The following is a 24,700-nucleotide window of genomic DNA, read 5'->3' as shown; positions in this document are numbered from 1 at the left end:
TAATGTCACGAGATAAACACCAACATCCGTTTCGACTATGTCTAAGTAAACCCATTGATATTTGAACTCTCCTGTTGATCAAAATTTCCACTGTGGAATGAGGTACATCCATCATCTTCCATTTTAAGAGGATCAAAAAGAAATGAGAGGCCTCACTAGTACAAAGACTAAAGACCAGAGTAGGCAAAACAAGTATTTTCAAATACAAATAATTGTCCCTTGCTGCATTTGTGAAAAAATGGGATAGGCTATGGACTATGAGTGCTACAGCACTGATGTAGAAGTTGCTCCTACGTGTATATTTACACAAATGAAGAAAAAAAAAATATTTAACAAAAACAAGGGGATTCCTGCACTAATCTTATGTGAAGCAACTGGTTGTGTCGGTCTTGATCACCCTGGTATTGTAAGAACCACAAAAAGCACATTTGTGGTAAAGCCAGTGAAAGCGAGATGTTCCCTTTTTGCCACAGTCGTTACATAGTATGTCCTGGGTATTACGAAATAACAATTAGTTCAGTATCATGTAGGATCTCAAGATAGTTGTTTGATACCTGACATCGATCCCGATACTCTTCAGCAGCCAACAAGGCATCAATCATGCCAAAGTACACCTGAACAAATGCACAACCATTTCCAATTAGAAGAAATGAAAGCTGAAGGAATTATATGCTGTATAGCAAGCATGCTCTAGCAAATATTTGCACTCTTTCAATTTCCATTTTGTACCCTTGTAAATTTTTGTTCAATTGTGTTCTAATATAGCTATTATGCATGATACTAGAAAGAATTGCGCCCTAGGCATGCTTACTATCACATCCTTTTCACATATGGCCCTCATCCTGAAAAGGAGGATGCCTTAACTTACCCGCTACATTTTGAATGATCATGCATGAAACATGAACCGGAACCAAATATATTTTGGGGCTAAATTGTCACTTTGAAATAATGAATAGCATCTTTATCGTTGCATGCTCCATGGAATAAAGAACAGATTAGAAGACCACTTAGATATAAGAACACTTCTAGGAAACATGTTAAAGTTAATTGGTACAACAATTAGAAAGAGGAACTACATAATTTTTAAACGAAAAATTAGGTAGGTGAAAATTTATGAAACTGAGTGCATCAGATATAGGCTTTATTGTAGATATGGATTTCATTAAAAAATTCCAGCAGTATCTATAAGATTCCGATCGGGTTCAAGATTGATCATAAGATTTAGGACATGGATAGGTTTGGCAGCTCAGGGTGAGGATAGGTTCTGCAGCCAGACTAACAAACCCAATAATTTAATGGTTTCTTTGAAACAAGAAGATCTGACAAAAATCAGTCACAATCTGCATGATGAGACCAAGATGAGTTGGGATCAACGGGATTGGCTGGAAATCAATCTGGGATCAACCGACACTGACCAAAATTAGTTTGAAAGGCTGGTCATTGCTCAGGCTGCTATAATCAACTCAGGATCAGTGATTGAACTTGGTGATCCCAAAAAGTAAGGGTTCAGAAATTTGTGTCTAATCTGAAGCAGAATCAGTTTCAGACAAGGGACTAAAATAGTCAGTTATAGAATACTAGAGAAATTGATAACTTTTATGGAGATCCTTAAATTGAATCAGATGATCAAATCAAATAAGAATTCTGAATGAGTTAAGATGCGACCATTTTAGAAATACTAGTATGTTTAAAGGGATTAAATGACCATGTAGAGACATAACATGGAGATTTTTAAGGTTTAACACAAGGAAAGAATGAAGAAAGGATAGGTCATAATCTTATCACCTATTTGCCTATGGGATTTGTCATTTCATCTGTTTGAGTGGATGCAAAATCATTCCTTTCTTTCTTGCAAATAATCAACATATACAATGAATCCTTCGAAGCTACCTATGCTTACAAAAATATAAAAAAATGCTTAATCTTGGAAGAAATACTGATAACTTACGGCCATGTCTCCCAAGGATTTGCTACAAATTGGGCAGGTGTAATGACTGCAAGTGTACGCCTAGGCAGAAACAAAAAAGTTAGCTAATTATCAACCAACTTCCTGAATAAAAGACATGCAGGACAACTTAAACAGCTAACAAATAAAGCCTCAAAGAAAAACAAAAGATACTTGACAGGAATAAGGGCATACTTGGAAGCATGCAGAATGCATGAAATGTCCACTGCGCAGAGCTCTTACAGCTGCACTTGATGTAAACAGAAAATCACAACAAATCGGACAGTTTGTCTCTAGACCTTTCTCTCGGCACTTGTGCTCCTTCAATTTCATACCCAAGCAACAATTGCATGTCATGCAATGAAAGAAGTCTATGCCAAGTCCTTTTCCAACACGACATAAGTTGCAAAATGGGCAGTGGTACACATTTCTGAAAAAATAAAAATTACAGGATTAGCTACTTGAAACATGTAGATTTGTTTGTTAGAGGACTCTAAGTCTTTTCATATCATTTATCGATTTGATTAAAGTTTATCTTAGTTTTATTAATTTTTGGCTGAAACAACACATTATGCTAATTACTAATGATCTATGTTAGTAGGTGACATGTGATGCTGAGACTTTCACATAGAGAACTGTGAAGACATTACTGAATGCAAGATCATATCTGTAAGGGTTTGTTCTTGCAAATATCACTTGATAACCTCTACAAAGGATATTTTATCATTACACAGGCAATCTAAGAATCATAGTTGTGCATGAAACCTCAAGCTCAATGATCAGGAACAACTATAATTTGCTAAGGATTTTGACTAAACAGCTAAGGATTTTGACAAAACAAGAGCCGAGAACACCGAGGAGTTCCCTTTGAGTCTTGAATAACTGGAAACAAATAATTAACTAACTAAACTGTTTCAGCTTGAGACCCAGAAATGACACCTATAGGAAACTAGAGGTTGTACAAAACACAACAGTTGATTTTCCTGATAGTCAATTCCAAAGAGAAGTCAAAACCACAATGTGGGGTTTTCTTTCATACCTTAACACTTACTTCATTTGACTAAAAAATTGGGCACCTACAACAATAAATCGAGATCTTCACTTACTAGTTTCAGTAGTTCATATAATTGATTCTCAAGAATTGAACGATGACTGTTGTTGTGCATAGGACACAATTATTATTGTCTATAAGGAAGTTTAAACTATATAGAAAAATGTTTATATGCAGAGGTTTAAGAATTCTGTTTAAAAGAATACATTTCCCTTAAAACAATCTATATTTATGCACAAATAAATGTCTAGATGCTCAAGATAAACATGAAAAAGATAAATAAATGGTTCTTTAACACCAGGTATAAGTAAAATAGGGAAGTTCCATAAAAGAAAAGTAAAGCAAAAAAAAAGGAACATTTATTTTTCCTAATGCCAAAATGTTATTAGAAATGCAATATTGAGTCATCAACCTTTCATCATCAAAAAACTTGCAGATATTGCAATAATACTTCGCCATCCAGAATCCAGCACAGGAAGGTGTCCTGCAAGTTGGACCAACTGGTTGAACCTTCAAACAACGCATACACATCATTTCACTTGTTGCTTTTCTGCAAAGGACAAGAAAGAATGGTTGGCACCACAATATTGTCCTAGCCAAGGGACCCAAAACTGCCAACATTGTCCAGTAGAGGAGGTTAGTTTCACCATTTGAATGCCAAATAAAATTCTTACACCAACAAGTCCAACTAATACACATACATACATACATACATACATGCTGTATGTATATATATATATATATATATATATATAGCATATCTGAAATTCCTGTATGCAAGCTGCATGCGCAAGAACTTAAACCTGAGAAAACTTTTACAAGTTGCGATATGTTTGGAGCACCCTAAAGCAAAGGGTTCTATCCACCAATGCAATAACAAAATATACTCCGTAGTAATATGACTTATTGTGTCACAATGAGGACCTTAAAGATCCCACATTGGGCATGACTCCAAGATGTTTAGGTTAATGAGCAAGGTTCATTATTCCGTATGATGTAAGGCATCCTTTTATGAAGAAAAAATATTATTGCCCATAAGTGATTGGAGCAAGCTCAACAGCCAAAGAAGAGAATATTCAACACAGGACAGAACAATACTTTCAATCCGTATACAATCCAATTCTAACCAGCATCATAAGAAAAGATGAAGTGGAAAACCAATAAGATAGCACCAACTACCAACCGAGTACATTTTAAAAGTAGAACATACTATTATGCAGAATATTGATTGCACGGTTTGCACCATAATATATACCATCCCATACAGGTGGATACACACCAAATTGCATGACATACACTGATATGCAGCAAGTTCAACACAAAAAAGGCTCTGGCAGGCAACTAGCAAATTTCACATATAAACACAGCCTAGACAAGGCATGCAGTTGCATCACTGGGTGAATTGATTCAATTATGTAAGTCAACGGTCACCAACACAATATGGTCATACTACTTAGTGTTCACATGAATGCAACTTAAACTTCTATCCAAATGACAATGTACAGCAGGTTGCCTTCATTACTTTAGTTTTTGCAATTAATCCATTAGATCCTGGTAATATTTAGGCCATGCACAAGCTAGGTTCCTTTAGGGAGTCCCAAGAATTTAATCTCACTTAAAATATTGATTTTTTCCATTAAATGAAATATTTCATAAAATCACTTGCATTTAAACCTTTTAGTACATCAACTTAGTTATACAAATTTATACAAGAAAATAAAACAAGTTACTAATAATGGAACTACAGCCAAGCACAGTGCTGCGACATTTTACATGAGGAAAAAAATCAGCAGCATCAAGGATGATACCTGTCCATTGAATGATCACTGACTTTGTCATGGCAAAATCTGCATGTGAACAATTTGTTACAACATGCAGCAACAAGTTTGCAGTTCCTCCTGAATGCTCACAGCCAAATATTTGTTTCTCCGGATCTCGAAAGGATGGAGAGCATCCAGGTATGTCTTCTCCTTCTGTAGCTTCCTCAGTTCTAGCCTGAGGTAATTTCTGCTGAGCAGCTATCCAGCGACTGCAATGTCCATCTAAATTACTTACTTAAATGTCACATTAGCACATACAGAAGATTAAATAACACAAACCTTGTCATTAAGTTTTGTATAAGATATGCCTTTCTTCGTGGATCAATTGTTGGATCTCGTGAAACCTTCCTTATCTCTGATTCGAGCTCATTCTGATTCATCCTAAATATATTATTCCAACCAGGCTTGAACATCTGGTCACTTTGCTCGAGACTTTCTTGGTGATCAGCCTCTATGGATGCAACAATTTGATAAGTCATTTGTAGTAAAAAAAAGTCAGCAAAGAATTATAATTTCCACAACACTGAGAGTTATTTTAACTATAAAGTACAAACAGTAAAAGACTTGATTAGATTACAGACCTTTTGGAAGACCAGAACTCTCTGTTGCATCTGTAGACAATGAGGGAGTATCCTTCCACCACTCATTTAGCCACTCATTAAACATGGTGTTTTTGGTTGCCTGTCTCCATGTATCCATCATCTTATTCTGTTCCTCTTGACTAAGAGCAGAAGTTACCCATGGTAGCATCGATTGGAGGACCTCTGCACCTGTTGTTCCTATTATTCGTCCAACAATCTTATCTTGCTCATCCACTGAAAAATGCTTGTCAAATAATGGCCATAATTCAAGCTCTTCTCTGAAGATATGATTATCAAGAGTAACTCGTAGAGATTTGCACATTCCTTGAAGCTTAGTGACAAGCTCATTATGTTTTCTAGTCTGATCAACTACATGAGAATCAGAATTGCTTCCCCTTGCAGCATCTTTACTGATGTTCATTCCCAAGCCATCATGCAGTTGTGAGAGCTCTAAAAGCACTACAGAAATATCTCTAAATAGCTTTTCTTCCTGCTTGTGGTCAAGGGTGTATGAATGACTCACATTATGAAGTGTTTCTCTTGATTCTAAAGCTGGGAAAACAATATCATCCTCAGCATTACTATGAGCTCTGTATAGACCCCATAACAAGCGAAATCTTCCACTGAACTGCCGAAGAACAGTATCAACATAAGGTATAAGGTTTCCGGATTCATCATCCAAATACTTCACATCTTTGCTAATCGCCTTATGAAATTTAAATATGTTGTCAATTGGCCTCAAAGTGTTCTCTATACTACATAAATTCAATTCCATCTCTGGAACAAAGAGACTGGACTTAAAGTAAGGGACAGAAGAATTGTAAGATGAAAAAAGCAGAGACTTTGAAGCATCAGGTGAACTTATTCCAGTGTTGGCGCTAGCAACTCCCAGCGCCGGTACACAGCATGACTTTTGGCTACATGACACACTATAGATTTCATTACTTTCTGAAGTGTTGATTTCACCAGAATTTCCATATAATCCTGAAAAGTTGCCTCGTTTAATAGGCCTAGCATTGTTCTCAGATTTCAGAATTGTCAAGCCTTTCTCACACCCAAGTAGACAAGAACATGAACAGAAATTATGTCTGCAATCTTCTTCCGACTCAGTACTGTCTTCTAAAGGGAAGCAACAGATTGCTTTTGAAGTCAAGCATATGAACTTGCCAGAACTAGTAATATCCTCGCTCCTACCCTTGCACGCCCAACCGGAAAAAAGGGTGACCAGTGCATCTTCAGATGATGAGGCTGTGCCATGAAACATCAATCTTAGCTACTTTTAAAAAATTGGTAAAATGATGTGGCAAAAGTGAAGAGTAAAGATACACAAGAGAACTGACCAGCTAGATGCATATTCTGGAGAAACTGACTTGCCTCCTTATCACTTAAGTTTGCAACAAACCATGGTAAAACACGCTCTAACAGTTTCAAGGGCATAACACACAGACTTCTGAAAAGAAGCTTACACTGTTTCTCAGAAGAAAAATGCATCCTGGCAAGAGGAAGAACCTAAAAAAAGAGAAGTACAAATGTATTTTCAGATACTCAAAAGAAAACAATAAAGTTAATGTTGTCCGTATCAGCGTACCTCAGCTTCCTCACTATGGAAATGCTTCTGAATAGTATCCATTATTTGATCAGCATGCGAACAAAACTCAGAATAGAATTCTACAGAAGTAGAATTGGCCTCTGCACTCTGGATTTCTTCAATTAAGCACCTAAACTTGTTAAACTGAATTTTTTCATTTGCATGGTCCAGCAAAAGGAATTCCATTCCATCTGATACTGCTGGAAATATTACTTGGTCTTCAGCATAACTGCATGTGCAGAAAATGCTATTTGTCAATAGATGAGTTCAAGCACTAAGTCCAAGAATAATGGTGAATGTGTAAAGATTGCTTAAATCACTGCTATTTCATGTTGTACTTCATTATCTCAAATGCAGTCCCTGTGCTTCTTAGTGTAAGGGCACTGGCCAAACTTGTTATATGAGACGTATAGTCATATAGTAAGTTCAAATTTTCTATACATCATGGTCCACTTCTCTCAGAATGGTTAATTGGTTATGAGCTTCATATAATAACAAAAAAAAGGTCATGCAAAGAATGTAAAATCCAAGAGAGCTCTTAACCAGAATTCGTATAAACTTTATCTGCTTCTATTCAATAAAAAATAACAAAGTCCCTTACCTATGAAAGATGCACACATCAGCAATAAATTGAAGCCTTGTGTTGAAGACAGACAAATCAGATAAATCTCCAGAAAGCTGTATTTTCCTTGCACATTCTGCTATTTCATTTAATTCTTTTCTAATAGCATTATGCCAATGCAATATTTCATCTATCGGGTACAACCCAAGATCAATAGCTTTGCTGTCTGGTTCGTTATGTTTTCTCTTCCCAGTCCTGGAAAGATCAGAAAGACAGGCATACTTCTCAGTGTCATCAATGGACCTGCAAGGTGTAGAACTCTGTGATAGAGAATCATCAACATGACTTTTTCCCATGTCAGCCATGCTTTTGTCTTCAATCCAAGTAAATATGACCTACATGTTTCAAACAAATAACAATGCATGGCTGGTAATTCATCGTAGGGAAGAACTCTTAATATATTTTTAGTATTCTCCTCTCTAATTTGTTGTATCATTAAATAGTGAGTGCCCTTTTGGTATGCACAGAGTGAATGGAGAACATATGCTTCGATGACAACATAATGTCACGAGATAAACACCAACATCCGTTTCGACTATGTCTAAGTAAACCCATTGATATTTGAACTCTCCTGTTGATCAAAATTTCCACTGTGGAATGAGGTACATCCATCATCTTCCATTTTAAGAGGATCAAAAAGAAATGAGAGGCCTCACTAGTACAAAGACTAAAGACCAGAGTAGGCAAAACAAGTATTTTCAAATACAAATAATTGTCCCTTGCTGCATTTGTGAAAAAATGGGATAGGCTATGGACTATGAGTGCTACAGCACTGATGTAGAAGTTGCTCCTACGTGTATATTTACACAAATGAAGAAAAAAAAAATATTTAACAAAAACAAGGGGATTCCTGCACTAATCTTATGTGAAGCAACTGGTTGTGTCGGTCTTGATCACCCTGGTATTGTAAGAACCACAAAAAGCACATTTGTGGTAAAGCCAGTGAAAGCGAGATGTTCCCTTTTTGCCACAGTCGTTACATAGTATGTCCTGGGTATTACGAAATAACAATTGGTTCAGTATCATGTAGGATCTCAAGATAGTTGTTTGATACCTGACATCGATCCCGATACTCTTCAGCAGCCAACAAGGCATCAATCATGCCAAAGTACACCTGAACAAATGCACAACCATTTCCAATTAGAAGAAATGAAAGCTGAAGGAATTATATGCTGTATAGCAAGCATGCTCTAGCAAATATTTGCACTCTTTCAATTTCCATTTTGTACCCTTGTAAATTTTTGTTCAATTGTGTTCTAATATAGCTATTATGCATGATACTAGAAAGAATTGCGCCCTAGGCATGCTTACTATCACATCCTTTTCACATATGGCCCTCATCCTGAAAAGGAGGATGCCTTAACTTACCAGCTACATTTTGAATGATCATGCATGAAACATGAACCGGAACCAAATATATTTTGGGGCTAAATTGTCACTTTGAAATAATGAATAGCATCTTTATCGTTGCATGCTCCATGGAATAAAGAACAGATTAGAAGACCACTTAGATTTAAGAACACTTCTAGGAAACATGTTAAAGTTAATTGGTACAACAATTAGAAAGAGAAACTACATAATTTTTAAACGAAAAATTAGGTAGGTGAAAATTTATGAAACTGAGTGCATCAGATATAGGCTTTATTGTAGATATGGATTTCATTAAAAAATTTCAGCAGTATCTATAAGATTCCGATCGGGTTCAAGATTGATCATAAGATTTAGGACATGGATAGGTTTGGCAGCTCAGGGTGAGGTTAGGTTCTGCAGCCAGACTAACAAACCCAATAGTTTAATGGTTTCTTTGAAACAAGAAGATCTGACAAAAATCAGTCACAATCTGCATGATGAGACCAAGATGAGTTGGGATCAACGGGATTGGCTGGAAATCAATCTGGGATCAACCGACACTGACCAAAATTAGTTTGAAAGGCTGGTCATTGCTCAGGCTGCTATAATCAACTCAGGATCAGTGATTGAACTTGGTGATCCCAAAAAGTAAGGGTTCAGAAATTTGTGTCTAATCTGAAGCAGAATCAGTTTCAGACAAGGGACTAAAATAGTCAGTTATAGAATACTAGAGAAATTGATAACTTTTATGGAGATCCTTAAATTGAATCAGATGATCAAATCAAATAAGAATTCTGAATGAGTTAAGATGCGACCATTTTAGAAATACTAGTATGTTTAAAGGGATTAAATGACCATGTAGAGACATAACATGGAGATTTTTAAGGTTTAACACAAGGAAAGAATGAAGAAAGGATAGGTCATAATCTTATCACCTATTTGCCTATGGGATTTGTCATTTCATCTGTTTGAGTGGATGCAAAATCATTCCTTTCTTTCTTGCAAATAGTCAACATATACAATGAATCCTTCGAAGCTACCTATGCTTACAAAAATATAAAAAAATGCTTAATCTTGGAAGAAATACTGATAACTTACGGCCATGTCTCCCAAGGATTTGCTACAAATTGGGCAGGTGTAATGACTGCAAGTGTACGCCTAGGCAGAAACAAAAAAGTTAGCTAATTATCAACCAACTTCCTGAATAAAAGACATGCAGGACAACTTAAACAGCTAACAAATAAAGCCTCAAAGAAAAACAAAAGATACTTGACAGGAATAAGGGCATACTTGGAAGCATGCAGAATGCATGAAATGTCCACTGCGCAGAGCTCTTACAGCTGCACTTGATGTAAACAGAAAATCACAACAAATCGGACAGTTTGTCTCTAGACCTTTCTCTCGGCACTTGTGCTCCTTCAATTTCATACCCAAGCAACAATTGCATGTCATGCAATGAAAGAAGTCTATGCCAAGTCCTTTTCCAACACGACATAAGTTGCAAAATGGGCAGTGGTACACATTTCTGAAAAAATAAAAATTACAGGATTAGCTACTTGAAACATGTAGATTTGTTTGTTAGAGGACTCTAAGTCTTTTCATATCATTTATCGATTTGATTAAAGTTTATCTTAGTTTTATTAATTTTTGGCTGAAACAACACATTATGCTAATTACTAATGATCTATGTTAGTAGGTGACATGTGATGCTGAGACTTTCACATAGAGAACTGTGAAGACATTACTGAATGCAAGATCATATCTGTAAGGGTTTGTTCTTGCAAATATCACTTGATAACCTCTACAAAGGATATTTTATCATTACACAGGCAATCTAAGAATCATAGTTGTGCATGAAACCTCAAGCTCAATGATCAGGAACAACTATAATTTGCTAAGGATTTTGACTAAACAGCTAAGGATTTTGACAAAACAAGAGCCGAGAACACCGAGGAGTTCCCTTTGAGTCTTGAATAACTGGAAACAAATAATTAACTAACTAAACTGTTTCAGCTTGAGACCCAGAAATGACACCTATAGGAAACTAGAGGTTGTACAAAACACAACAGTTGATTTTCCTGATAGTCAATTCCAAAGAGAAGTCAAAACCACAATGTGGGGTTTTCTTTCATACCTTAACACTTACTTCATTTGACTAAAAAATTGGGCACCTACAACAATAAATCGAGATCTTCACTTACTAGTTTCAGTAGTTCATATAATTGATTCTCAAGAATTGAACGATGACTGTTGTTGTGCATAGGACACAATTATTATTGTCTATAAGGAAGTTTAAACTATATAGAAAAATGTTTATATGCAGAGGTTTAAGAATTCTGTTTAAAAGAATACATTTCCCTTAAAACAATCTATATTTATGCACAAATAAATGTCTAGATGCTCAAGATAAACATGAAAAAGATAAATAAATGGTTCTTTAACACCAGGTATAAGTAAAATAGGGAAGTTCCATAAAAGAAAAGTAAAGCAAAAAAAAAGGAACATTTATTTTTCCTAATGCCAAAATGTTATTAGAAATGCAATATTGAGTCATCAACCTTTCATCATCAAAAAACTTGCAGATATTGCAATAATACTTCGCCATCCAGAATCCAGCACAGGAAGGTGTCCTGCAAGTTGGACCAACTGGTTGAACCTTCAAACAACGCATACACATCATTTCACTTGTTGCTTTTCTGCAAAGGACAAGAAAGAATGGTTGGCACCACAATATTGTCCTAGCCAAGGGACCCAAAACTGCCAACATTGTCCAGTAGAGGAGGTTAGTTTCACCATTTGAATGCCAAATAAAATTCTTACACCAACAAGTCCAACTAATACACATACATACATACATACATACATGCTGTATGTATATATATATATATATATATATATAGCATATCTGAAATTCCTGTATGCAAGCTGCATGCGCAAGAACTTAAACCTGAGAAAACTTTTACAAGTTGCGATATGTTTGGAGCACCCTAAAGCAAAGGGTTCTATCCACCAATGCAATAACAAAATATACTCCGTAGTAATATGACTTATTGTGTCACAATGAGGACCTTAAAGATCCCACATTGGGCATGACTCCAAGATGTTTAGGTTAATGAGCAAGGTTCATTATTCCGTATGATGTAAGGCATCCTTTTATGAAGAAAAAATATTATTGCCCATAAGTGATTGGAGCAAGCTCAACAGCCAAAGAAGAGAATATTCAACACAGGACAGAACAATACTTTCAATCCGTATACAATCCAATTCTAACCAGCATCATAAGAAAAGATGAAGTGGAAAACCAATAAGATAGCACCAACTACCAACCGAGTACATTTTAAAAGTAGAACATACTATTATGCAGAATATTGATTGCACGGTTTGCACCATAATATATACCATCCCATACAGGTGGATACACACCAAATTGCATGACATACACTGATATGCAGCAAGTTCAACACAAAAAAGGCTCTGGCAGGCAACTAGCAAATTTCACATATAAACACAGCCTAGACAAGGCATGCAGTTGCATCACTGGGTGAATTGATTCAATTATGTAAGTCAACGGTCACCAACACAATATGGTCATACTACTTAGTGTTCACATGAATGCAACTTAAACTTCTACCCAAATGACAATGTACAGCAGGTTGCCTTCATTACTTTAGTTTTTGCAATTAATCCATTAGATCCTGGTAATATTTAGGCCATGCACAAGCTAGGTTCCTTTAGGGAGTCCCAAGAATTTAATCTCACTTAAAATATTGATTTTTTCCATTAAATGAAATATTTCATAAAATCACTTGCATTTAAACCTTTTAGTACATCAACTTAGTTATACAAATTTATACAAGAAAATAAAACAAGTTACTAATAATGGAACTACAGCCAAGCACAGTGCTGCGACATTTTACATGAGGAAAAAAATCAGCAGCATCAAGGATGATACCTGTCCATTGAATGATCACTGACTTTGTCATGGCAAAATCTGCATGTGAACAATTTGTTACAACATGCAGCAACAAGTTTGCAGTTCCTCCTGAATGCTCACAGCCAAATATTTGTTTCTCCGGATCTCGAAAGGATGGAGAGCATCCAGGTATGTCTTCTCCTTCTGTAGCTTCCTCAGTTCTAGCCTGAGGTAATTTCTGCTGAGCAGCTATCCAGCGACTGCAATGTCCATCTAAATTACTTACTTAAATGTCACATTAGCACATACAGAAGATTAAATAACACAAACCTTGTCATTAAGTTTTGTATAAGATATGCCTTTCTTCGTGGATCAATTGTTGGATCTCGTGAAACCTTCCTTATCTCTGATTCGAGCTCATTCTGATTCATCCTAAATATATTATTCCAACCAGGCTTGAACATCTGGTCACTTTGCTCGAGACTTTCTTGGTGATCAGCCTCTATGGATGCAACAATTTGATAAGTCATTTGTAGTAAAAAAAAGTCAGCAAAGAATTATAATTTCCACAACACTGAGAGTTATTTTAACTATAAAGTACAAACAGTAAAAGACTTGATTAGATTACAGACCTTTTGGAAGACCAGAACTCTCTGTTGCATCTGTAGACAATGAGGGAGTATCCTTCCACCACTCATTTAGCCACTCATTAAACATGGTGTTTTTGGTTGCCTGTCTCCATGTATCCATCATCTTATTCTGTTCCTCTTGACTAAGAGCAGAAGTTACCCATGGTAGCATCGATTGGAGGACCTCTGCACCTGTTGTTCCTATTATTCGTCCAACAATCTTATCTTGCTCATCCACTGAAAAATGCTTGTCAAATAATGGCCATAATTCAAGCTCTTCTCTGAAGATATGATTATCAAGAGTAACTCGTAGAGATTTGCACATTCCTTGAAGCTTAGTGACAAGCTCATTATGTTTTCTAGTCTGATCAACTACATGAGAATCAGAATTGCTTCCCCTTGCAGCATCTTTACTGATGTTCATTCCCAAGCCATCATGCAGTTGTGAGAGCTCTAAAAGCACTACAGAAATATCTCTAAATAGCTTTTCTTCCTGCTTGTGGTCAAGGGTGTATGAATGACTCACATTATGAAGTGTTTCTCTTGATTCTAAAGCTGGGAAAACAATATCATCCTCAGCATTACTATGAGCTCTGTATAGACCCCATAACAAGCGAAATCTTCCACTGAACTGCCGAAGAACAGTATCAACATAAGGTATAAGGTTTCCGGATTCATCATCCAAATACTTCACATCTTTGCTAATCGCCTTATGAAATTTAAATATGTTGTCAATTGGCCTCAAAGTGTTCTCTATACTACATAAATTCAATTCCATCTCTGGAACAAAGAGACTGGACTTAAAGTAAGGGACAGAAGAATTGTAAGATGAAAAAAGCAGAGACTTTGAAGCATCAGGTGAACTTATTCCAGTGTTGGCGCTAGCAACTCCCAGCGCCGGTACACAGCATGACTTTTGGCTACATGACACACTATAGATTTCATTACTTTCTGAAGTGTTGATTTCACCAGAATTTCCATATAATCCTGAAAAGTTGCCTCGTTTAATAGGCCTAGCATTGTTCTCAGATTTCAGAATTGTCAAGCCTTTCTCACACCCAAGTAGACAAGAACATGAACAGAAATTATGTCTGCAATCTTCTTCCGACTCAGTACTGTCTTCTAAAGGGAAGCAACAGATTGCTTTTGAAGTCAAGCATATGAACTTGCCAGAACTAGTAATATCCTCGCTCCTACCCTTGCACGCCCAACCGGAAAAAAGGGTGACCAGTGCATCTTCAGATGATGAGGCTGTGCCATGAAACATCAATCTTAGCTACTTTTAAAAAATTGGTAAAATGATGTGGCAAAAGTGAAGAGTAAAGATACACAAGAGAACTGACCAGCTAGATGCATATTCTGGAGAAACTGACTTGCCTCCTTATCACTTAAGTTTGCAACAAACCATGGTAAAACACGCTCTAACAGTTTCAAGGGCATAACACACAGACTTCTGAAAAGAAGCTTACACTGTTTCTCAGAAGAAAAATGCATCCTGGCAAGAGGAAGAACCTAAAAAAAGAGAAGTACAAATGTATTTTCAGATACTCAAAAGAAAACAATAAAGTTAATGTTGTCCGTATCAGCGTACCTCAGCTTCCTCACTATGGAAATGCTTCTGAATAGTATCCATTATTTGATCAGCATGCGAACAAAACTCAGAATAGAATTCTACAGAAGTAGAATTGGCCTCTGCACTCTGGATTTCTTCAATTAAGCACCTAAACTTGTTAAACTGAATTTTTTCATTTGCATGGTCCAGCAAAAGGAATTCCATTCCATCTGATACTGCTGGAAATATTACTTGGTCTTCAGCATAACTGCATGTGCAGAAAATGCTATTTGTCAATAGATGAGTTCAAGCACTAAGTCCAAGAATAATGGTGAATGTGTAAAGATTGCTTAAATCACTGCTATTTCATGTTGTACTTCATTATCTCAAATGCAGTCCCTGTGCTTCTTAGTGTAAGGGCACTGGCCAAACTTGTTATATGAGACGTATAGTCATATAGTAAGTTCAAATTTTCTATACATCATGGTCCACTTCTCTCAGAATGGTTAATTGGTTATGAGCTTCATATAATAACAAAAAAAAGGTCATGCAAAGAATGTAAAATCCAAGAGAGCTCTTAACCAGAATTCGTATAAACTTTATCTGCTTCTATTCAATAAAAAATAACAAAGTCCCTTACCTATGAAAGATGCACACATCAGCAATAAATTGAAGCCTTGTGTTGAAGACAGACAAATCAGATAAATCTCCAGAAAGCTGTATTTTCCTTGCACATTCTGCTATTTCATTTAATTCTTTTCTAATAGCATTATGCCAATGCAATATTTCATCTATCGGGTACAACCCAAGATCAATAGCTTTGCTGTCTGGTTCGTTATGTTTTCTCTTCCCAGTCCTGGAAAGATCAGAAAGACAGGCATACTTCTCAGTGTCATCAATGGACCTGCAAGGTGTAGAACTCTGTGATAGAGAATCATCAACATGACTTTTTCCCATGTCAGCCATGCTTTTGTCTTCAATCCAAGTAAATATGACCTACATGTTTCAAACAAATAACAATGCATGGCTGGTAATTCATCGTAGGGAAGAACTCTTAATATATTTTTAGTATTCTCCTCTCTAATTTGTTGTATCATTAAATAGTGAGTGCCCTTTTGGTATGCACAGAGTGAATGGAGAACATATGCTTCGATGACAACATAATGTCACGAGATAAACACCAACATCCGTTTCGACTATGTCTAAGTAAACCCATTGATATTTGAACTCTCCTGTTGATCAAAATTTCCACTGTGGAATGAGGTACATCCATCATCTTCCATTTTAAGAGGATCAAAAAGAAATGAGAGGCCTCACTAGTACAAAGACTAAAGACCAGAGTAGGCAAAACAAGTATTTTCAAATACAAATAATTGTCCCTTGCTGCATTTGTGAAAAAATGGGATAGGCTATGGACTATGAGTGCTACAGCACTGATGTAGAAGTTGCTCCTACGTGTATATTTACACAAATGAAGAAAAAAAAAATATTTAACAAAAACAAGGGGATTCCTGCACTAATCTTATGTGAAGCAACTGGTTGTGTCGGTCTTGATCACCCTGGTATTGTAAGAACCACAAAAAGCACATTTGTGGTAAAGCCAGTGAAAGCGAGATGTTCCCTTTTTGCCACAGTCGTTACATAGTATGTCCTGGGTATTACGAAATAACAATTGGTTCAGTATCATGTAGGATCTCAAGATAGTTGTTTGATACCTGACATCGATCCCGATACTCTTCAGCAGCCAACAAGGCATCAATCATGCCAAAGTACACCTGAACAAATGCACAACCATTTCCAATTAGAAGAAATGAAAGCTGAAGGAATTATATGCTGTATAGCAAGCATGCTCTAGCAAATATTTGCACTCTTTCAATTTCCATTTTGTACCCTTGTAAATTTTTGTTCAATTGTGTTCTAATATAGCTATTATGCATGATACTAGAAAGAATTGCGCCCTAGGCATGCTTACTATCACATCCTTTTCACATATGGCCCTCATCCTGAAAAGGAGGATGCCTTAACTTACCCGCTACATTTTGAATGATCATGCATGAAACATGAATCGGAACCAAATATATTTTGGGGCTAAATTGTCACTTTGAAATAATGAATAGCATCTTTATCGTTGCATGCTCCATGGAATAAAGAACAGATTAGAAGACCACTTAGATATAAGAACACTTCTAGGAAACATGTTAAAGTTAATTGGTACAACAATTAGAAAGAGAAACTACATAATTTTTAAACGAAAAATTAGGTAGGTGAAAATTTATGAAACTGAGTGCATCAGATATAGGCTTTATTGTAGATATGGATTTCATTAAAAAATTCCAGCAGTATCTATAAGATTCCGATCGGGTTCAAGATTGATCATAAGATTTAGGACATGGATAGGTTTGGCAGCTCAGGGTGAGGTTAGGTTCTGCAGCCAGACTAACAAACCCAATAGTTTAATGGTTTCTTTGAAACAAGAAGATCTGACAAAAATCAGTCACAATCTGCATGATGAGACCAAGATGAGTTGGGATCAACGGGATTGGCTGGAAATCAATCTGGGATCAACCGACACTGACCAAAATTAGTTTGAAAGGCTGGTCATTGCTCAGGCTGCTATAATCAACTCAGGATCAGTGATTGAACTTGGTGATCCCAAAAAGTAAGGGTTCAGAAATTTGTGTCTAATCTGAAGCAGAATCAGTTTCAGACAAGGGACTAAAATAGTCAGTTATAGAATACTAGAGAAATTGATAACTTTTATGGAGATCCTTAAATTGAATCAGATGATCAAATCAAATAAGAATTCTGAATGAGTTAAGATGCGACCATTTTAGAAATACTAGTATGTTTAAAGGGATTAAATGACCATGTAGAGACATAACATGGAGATTTTTAAGGTTTAACACAAGGAAAGAATGAAGAAAGGATAGGTCATAATCTTATCACCTATTTGCCTATGGGATTTGTCATTTCATCTGTTTGAGTGGATGCAAAATCATTCCTTTCTTTCTTGCAAATAGTCAACATATACAATGAATCCTTCGAAGCTACCTATGCTTACAAAAATATAAAAAAATGCTTAATCTTGGAAGAAATACTGATAACTTACGGCCATGTCTCCCAAGGATTTGCTACAAATTGGGCAGGTGTAATGACTGCAAGTGTACGCCTAGGCAGAAACAAAAAAGTTAGCTAATTATCAACCAACTTCCTGAATAAAAGACATGCAGGACAACTTAAACAGCTAACAAATAAAGCCTCAAAGAAAAACAAAAGATACTTGACAGGAATAAGGGCATACTTGGAAGCATGCAGAATGCATGAAATGTCCACTGCGCAGAGCTCTTACAGCTGCACTTGATGTAAACAGAAAATCACAACAAATCGGACAGTTTGTCTCTAGACCTTTCTCTCGGCACTTGTGCTCCTTCAATTTCATACCCAAGCAACAATTGCATGTCATGCAATGAAAGAAGTCTATGCCAAGTCCTTTTCCAACACGACATAAGTTGCAAAATGGGCAGTGGTACACATTTCTGAAAAAATAAAAATTACAGGATTAGCTACTTGAAACATGTAGATTTGTTTGTTAGAGGACTCTAAGTCTTTTCATATCATTTATCGATTTGATTAAAGTTTATCTTAGTTTTATTAATTTTTGGCTGAAACAACACATTATGCTAATTACTAATGATCTATGTTAGTAGGTGACATGTGATGCTGAGACTTTCACATAGAGAACTGTGAAGACATTACTGAATGCAAGATCATATCTGTAAGGGTTTGTTCTTGCAAATATCACTTGATAACCTCTACAAATGATATTTTATCATTACACAGGCAATCTAAGAATCATAGTTGTGCATGAAACCTCAAGCTCAATGATCAGGAACAACTATAATTTGCTAAGGATTTTGACTAAACAGCTAAGGATTTTGACAAAACAAGAGCCGAGAACACCGAGGAGTTCCCTTTGAGTCTTGAATAACTGGAAACAAATAATTAACTAACTAAACTGTTTCAGCTTGAGACCCAGAAATGACACCTATAGGAAACTAGAGGTTGTACAAAACACAACAGTTGATTTTCCTGATAGTCAATTCCAAAGAGAAGTCAAAACCACAATGTGGGGTTTTCTTTCATACCTTAACACTTACTTCATTTGACTAAAAAATTGGGCACCTACAACAATAAATCGAGATCTTCACTTACTAGTTTCAGTAGTTCATATAATTGATTCTCAAGAATTGAACGATGACTGTTGTTGTGCATAGGACACAATTATTATTGTCTATAAGGAAGTTTAAACTATATAGAAAAATGTTTATATGCAGAGGTTTAAGAATTCTGTTTAAAAGAATACATTTCCCTTAAAACAATCTATATTTATGCACAAATAAATGTCTAGATGCTCAAGATAAACATGAAAAAGATAAATAAATGGTTCTTTAACACCAGGTATAAGTAAAATAGGGAAGTTCCATAAAAGAAAAGTAAAGCAAAAAAAAAGGAACATTTATTTTTCCTAATGCCAAAATGTTATTAGAAATGCAATATTGAGTCATCAACCTTTCATCATCAAAAAACTTGCAGATATTGCAATAATACTTCGCCATCCAGAATCCAGCACAGGAAGGTGTCCTGCAAGTTGGACCAACTGGTTGAACCTTCAAACAACGCATACACATCATTTCACTTGTTGCTTTTCTGCAAAGGACAAGAAAGAATGGTTGGCACCACAATATTGTCCTAGCCAAGGGACCCAAAACTGCCAACATTGTCCAGTAGAGGAGGTTAGTTTCACCATTTGAATGCCAAATAAAATTCTTACACCAACAAGTCCAACTAATACACATACATACATACATACATACATGCGTATATATATATATATATATATATATATATATATATATATATATATATATATATATATATATAGCATATCTGAAATTCCTGTATGCAAGCTGCATGCGCAAGAACTTAAACCTGAGAAAACTTTTACAAGTTGCGATATGTTTGGAGCACCCTAAAGCAAAGGGTTCTATCCACCAATGCAATAACAAAATATACTCCGTAGTAATATGACTTATTGTGTCACAATGAGGACCTTAAAGATCCCACATTGGGCATGACTCCAAGATGTTTAGGTTAATGAGCAAGGTTCATTATTCCGTATGATGTAAGGCATCCTTTTATGAAGAAAAAATATTATTGCCCATAAGTGATTGGAGCAAGCTCAACAGCCAAAGAAGAGAATATTCAACACAGGACAGAACAATACTTTCAATCCGTATACAATCCAATTCTAACCAGCATCATAAGAAAAGATGAAGTGGAAAACCAATAAGATAGCACCAACTACCAACCGAGTACATTTTAAAAGTAGAACATACTATTATGCAGAATATTGATTGCACGGTTTGCACCATAATATATACCATCCCATACAGGTGGATACACACCAAATTGCATGACATACACTGATATGCAGCAAGTTCAACACAAAAAAGGCTCTGGCAGGCAACTAGCAAATTTCACATATAAACACAGCCTAGACAAGGCATGCAGTTGCATCACTGGGTGAATTGATTCAATTATGTAAGTCAACGGTCACCAACACAATATGGTCATACTACTTAGTGTTCACATGAATGCAACTTAAACTTCTACCCAAATGACAATGTACAGCAGGTTGCCTTCATTACTTTAGTTTTTGCAATTAATCCATTAGATCCTGGTAATATTTAGGCCATGCACAAGCTAGGTTCCTTTAGGGAGTCCCAAGAATTTAATCTCACTTAAAATATTGATTTTTTCCATTAAATGAAATATTTCATAAAATCACTTGCATTTAAACCTTTTAGTACATCAACTTAGTTATACAAATTTATACAAGAAAATAAAACAAGTTACTAATAATGGAACTACAGCCAAGCACAGTGCTGCGACATTTTACATGAGGAAAAAAATCAGCAGCATCAAGGATGATACCTGTCCATTGAATGATCACTGACTTTGTCATGGCAAAATCTGCATGTGAACAATTTGTTACAACATGCAGCAACAAGTTTGCAGTTCCTCCTGAATGCTCACAGCCAAATATTTGTTTCTCCGGATCTCGAAAGGATGGAGAGCATCCAGGTATGTCTTCTCCTTCTGTAGCTTCCTCAGTTCTAGCCTGAGGTAATTTCTGCTGAGCAGCTATCCAGCGACTGCAATGTCCATCTAAATTACTTACTTAAATGTCACATTAGCACATACAGAAGATTAAATAACACAAACCTTGTCATTAAGTTTTGTATAAGATATGCCTTTCTTCGTGGATCAATTGTTGGATCTCGTGAAACCTTCCTTATCTCTGATTCGAGCTCATTCTGATTCATCCTAAATATATTATTCCAACCAGGCTTGAACATCTGGTCACTTTGCTCGAGACTTTCTTGGTGATCAGCCTCTATGGATGCAACAATTTGATAAGTCATTTGTAGTAAAAAAAAGTCAGCAAAGAATTATAATTTCCACAACACTGAGAGTTATTTTAACTATAAAGTACAAACAGTAAAAGACTTGATTAGATTACAGACCTTTTGGAAGACCAGAACTCTCTGTTGCATCTGTAGACAATGAGGGAGTATCCTTCCACCACTCATTTAGCCACTCATTAAACATGGTGTTTTTGGTTGCCTGTCTCCATGTATCCATCATCTTATTCTGTTCCTCTTGACTAAGAGCAGAAGTTACCCATGGTAGCATCGATTGGAGGACCTCTGCACCTGTTGTTCCTATTATTCGTCCAACAATCTTATCTTGCTCATCCACTGAAAAATGCTTGTCAAATAATGGCCATAATTCAAGCTCTTCTCTGAAGATATGATTATCAAGAGTAACTCGTAGAGATTTGCACATTCCTTGAAGCTTAGTGACAAGCTCATTATGTTTTCTAGTCTGATCAACTACATGAGAATCAGAATTGCTTCCCCTTGCAGCATCTTTACTGATGTTCATTCCCAAGCCATCATGCAGTTGTGAGAGCTCTAAAAGCACTACAGAAATATCTCTAAATAGCTTTTCTTCCTGCTTGTGGTCAAGGGTGTATGAATGACTCACATTATGAAGTGTTTCTCTTGATTCTAAAGCTGGGAAAACAATATCATCCTCAGCATTACTATGAGCTCTGTATAGACCCCATAACAAGCGAAATCTTCCACTGAACTGCCGAAGAACAGTATCAACATAAGGTATAAGGTTTCCGGATTCATCATCCAAATACTTCACATCTTTGCTAATCGCCTTATGAAATTTAAATATGTTGTCAATTGGCCTCAAAGTGTTCTCTATACTACATAAATTCAATTCCATCTCTGGAACAAAGAGACTGGACTTAAAGTAAGGGACAGAAGAATTGTAAGATGAAAAAAGCAGAGACTTTGAAGCATCAGGTGAACTTATTCCAGTGTTGGCGCTAGCAACTCCCAGCGCCGGTACACAGCATGACTTTTGGCTACATGACACACTATAGATTTCATTACTTTCTGAAGTGTTGATTTCACCAGAATTTCCATATAATCCTGAAAAGTTGCCTCGTTTAATAGGCCTAGCATTGTTCTCAGATTTCAGAATTGTCAAGCCTTTCTCACACCCAAGTAGACAAGAACATGAACAGAAATTATGTCTGCAATCTTCTTCCGACTCAGTACTGTCTTCTAAAGGGAAGCAACAGATTGCTTTTGAAGTCAAGCATATGAACTTGCCAGAACTAGTAATATCCTCGCTCCTACCCTTGCACGCCCAACCGGAAAAAAGGGTGACCAGTGCATCTTCAGATGATGAGGCTGTGCCATGAAACATCAATCTTAGCTACTTTTAAAAAATTGGTAAAATGATGTGGCAAAAGTGAAGAGTAAAGATACACAAGAGAACTGACCAGCTAGATGCATATTCTGGAGAAACTGACTTGCCTCCTTATCACTTAAGTTTGCAACAAACCATGGTAAAACACGCTCTAACAGTTTCAAGGGCATAACACACAGACTTCTGAAAAGAAGCTTACACTGTTTCTCAGAAGAAAAATGCATCCTGGCAAGAGGAAGAACCTAAAAAAAGAGAAGTACAAATGTATTTTCAGATACTCAAAAGAAAACAATAAAGTTAATGTTGTCCGTATCAGCGTACCTCAGCTTCCTCACTATGGAAATGCTTCTGAATAGTATCCATTATTTGATCAGCATGCGAACAAAACTCAGAATAGAATTCTACAGAAGTAGAATTGGCCTCTGCACTCTGGATTTCTTCAATTAAGCACCTAAACTTGTTAAACTGAATTTTTTCATTTGCATGGTCCAGCAAAAGGAATTCCATTCCATCTGATACTGCTGGAAATATTACTTGGTCTTCAGCATAACTGCATGTGCAGAAAATGCTATTTGTCAATAGATGAGTTCAAGCACTAAGTCCAAGAATAATGGTGAATGTGTAAAGATTGCTTAAATCACTGCTATTTCATGTTGTACTTCATTATCTCAAATGCAGTCCCTGTGCTTCTTAGTGTAAGGGCACTGGCCAAACTTGTTATATGAGACGTATAGTCATATAGTAAGTTCAAATTTTCTATACATCATGGTCCACTTCTCTCAGAATGGTTAATTGGTTATGAGCTTCATATAATAACAAAAAAAAGGTCATGCAAAGAATGTAAAATCCAAGAGAGCTCTTAACCAGAATTCGTATAAACTTTATCTGCTTCTATTCAATAAAAAATAACAAAGTCCCTTACCTATGAAAGATGCACACATCAGCAATAAATTGAAGCCTTGTGTTGAAGACAGACAAATCAGATAAATCTCCAGAAAGCTGTATTTTCCTTGCACATTCTGCTATTTCATTTAATTCTTTTCTAATAGCATTATGCCAATGCAATATTTCATCTATCGGGTACAACCCAAGATCAATAGCTTTGCTGTCTGGTTCGTTATGTTTTCTCTTCCCAGTCCTGGAAAGATCAGAAAGACAGGCATACTTCTCAGTGTCATCAATGGACCTGCAAGGTGTAGAACTCTGTGATAGAGAATCATCAACATGACTTTTTCCCATGTCAGCCATGCTTTTGTCTTCAATCCAAGTAAATATGACCTACATGTTTCAAACAAATAACAATGCATGGCTGGTAATTCATCGTAGGGAAGAACTCTTAATATATTTTTAGTATTCTCCTCTCTAATTTGTTGTATCATTAAATAGTGAGTGCCCTTTTGGTATGCACAGAGTGAATGGAGAACATATGCTTCGATGACAACATAATGTCACGAGATAAACACCAACATCCGTTTCGACTATGTCTAAGTAAACCCATTGATATTTGAACTCTCCTGTTGATCAAAATTTCCACTGTGGAATGAGGTACATCCATCATCTTCCATTTTAAGAGGATCAAAAAGAAATGAGAGGCCTCACTAGTACAAAGACTAAAGACCAGAGTAGGCAAAACAAGTATTTTCAAATACAAATAATTGTCCCTTGCTGCATTTGTGAAAAAATGGGATAGGCTATGGACTATGAGTGCTACAGCACTGATGTAGAAGTTGCTCCTATGTGTATATTTACACAAATGAAGAAAAAAAAATATTTAACAAAAACAAGGGGATTCCTG

The 24,700-nt window shown here is 36.2% G+C and overlaps 3 pseudogenes; all 3 read right to left on the bottom strand.

Annotated features, from left to right (window-relative positions):
* Window positions 1–98: 98 nt before the first annotated feature.
* Window positions 99–7,938, bottom strand: LOC135645040 (zinc finger protein BRUTUS-like; annotated as a pseudogene).
* Window positions 7,939–8,205: 267 nt separating this feature from the next.
* LOC135645008 (zinc finger protein BRUTUS-like) lies at window positions 8,206–16,043 on the bottom strand (annotated as a pseudogene).
* Window positions 16,044–16,310: 267 nt separating this feature from the next.
* LOC135645021 (zinc finger protein BRUTUS-like) lies at window positions 16,311–24,179 on the bottom strand (annotated as a pseudogene).
* Between the last annotated feature and the right edge of the window lie 521 nt (window positions 24,180–24,700).

The sequence above is a fragment of the Musa acuminata genome, chromosome BXJ3-8, assembly GCF_036884655.1.
Source record: "Musa acuminata AAA Group cultivar baxijiao chromosome BXJ3-8, Cavendish_Baxijiao_AAA, whole genome shotgun sequence".
Classification (NCBI taxonomy): Eukaryota; Viridiplantae; Streptophyta; class Magnoliopsida; order Zingiberales; family Musaceae; genus Musa; species Musa acuminata.
This window is presented reverse-complemented; position numbering and strand designations above follow the sequence as displayed.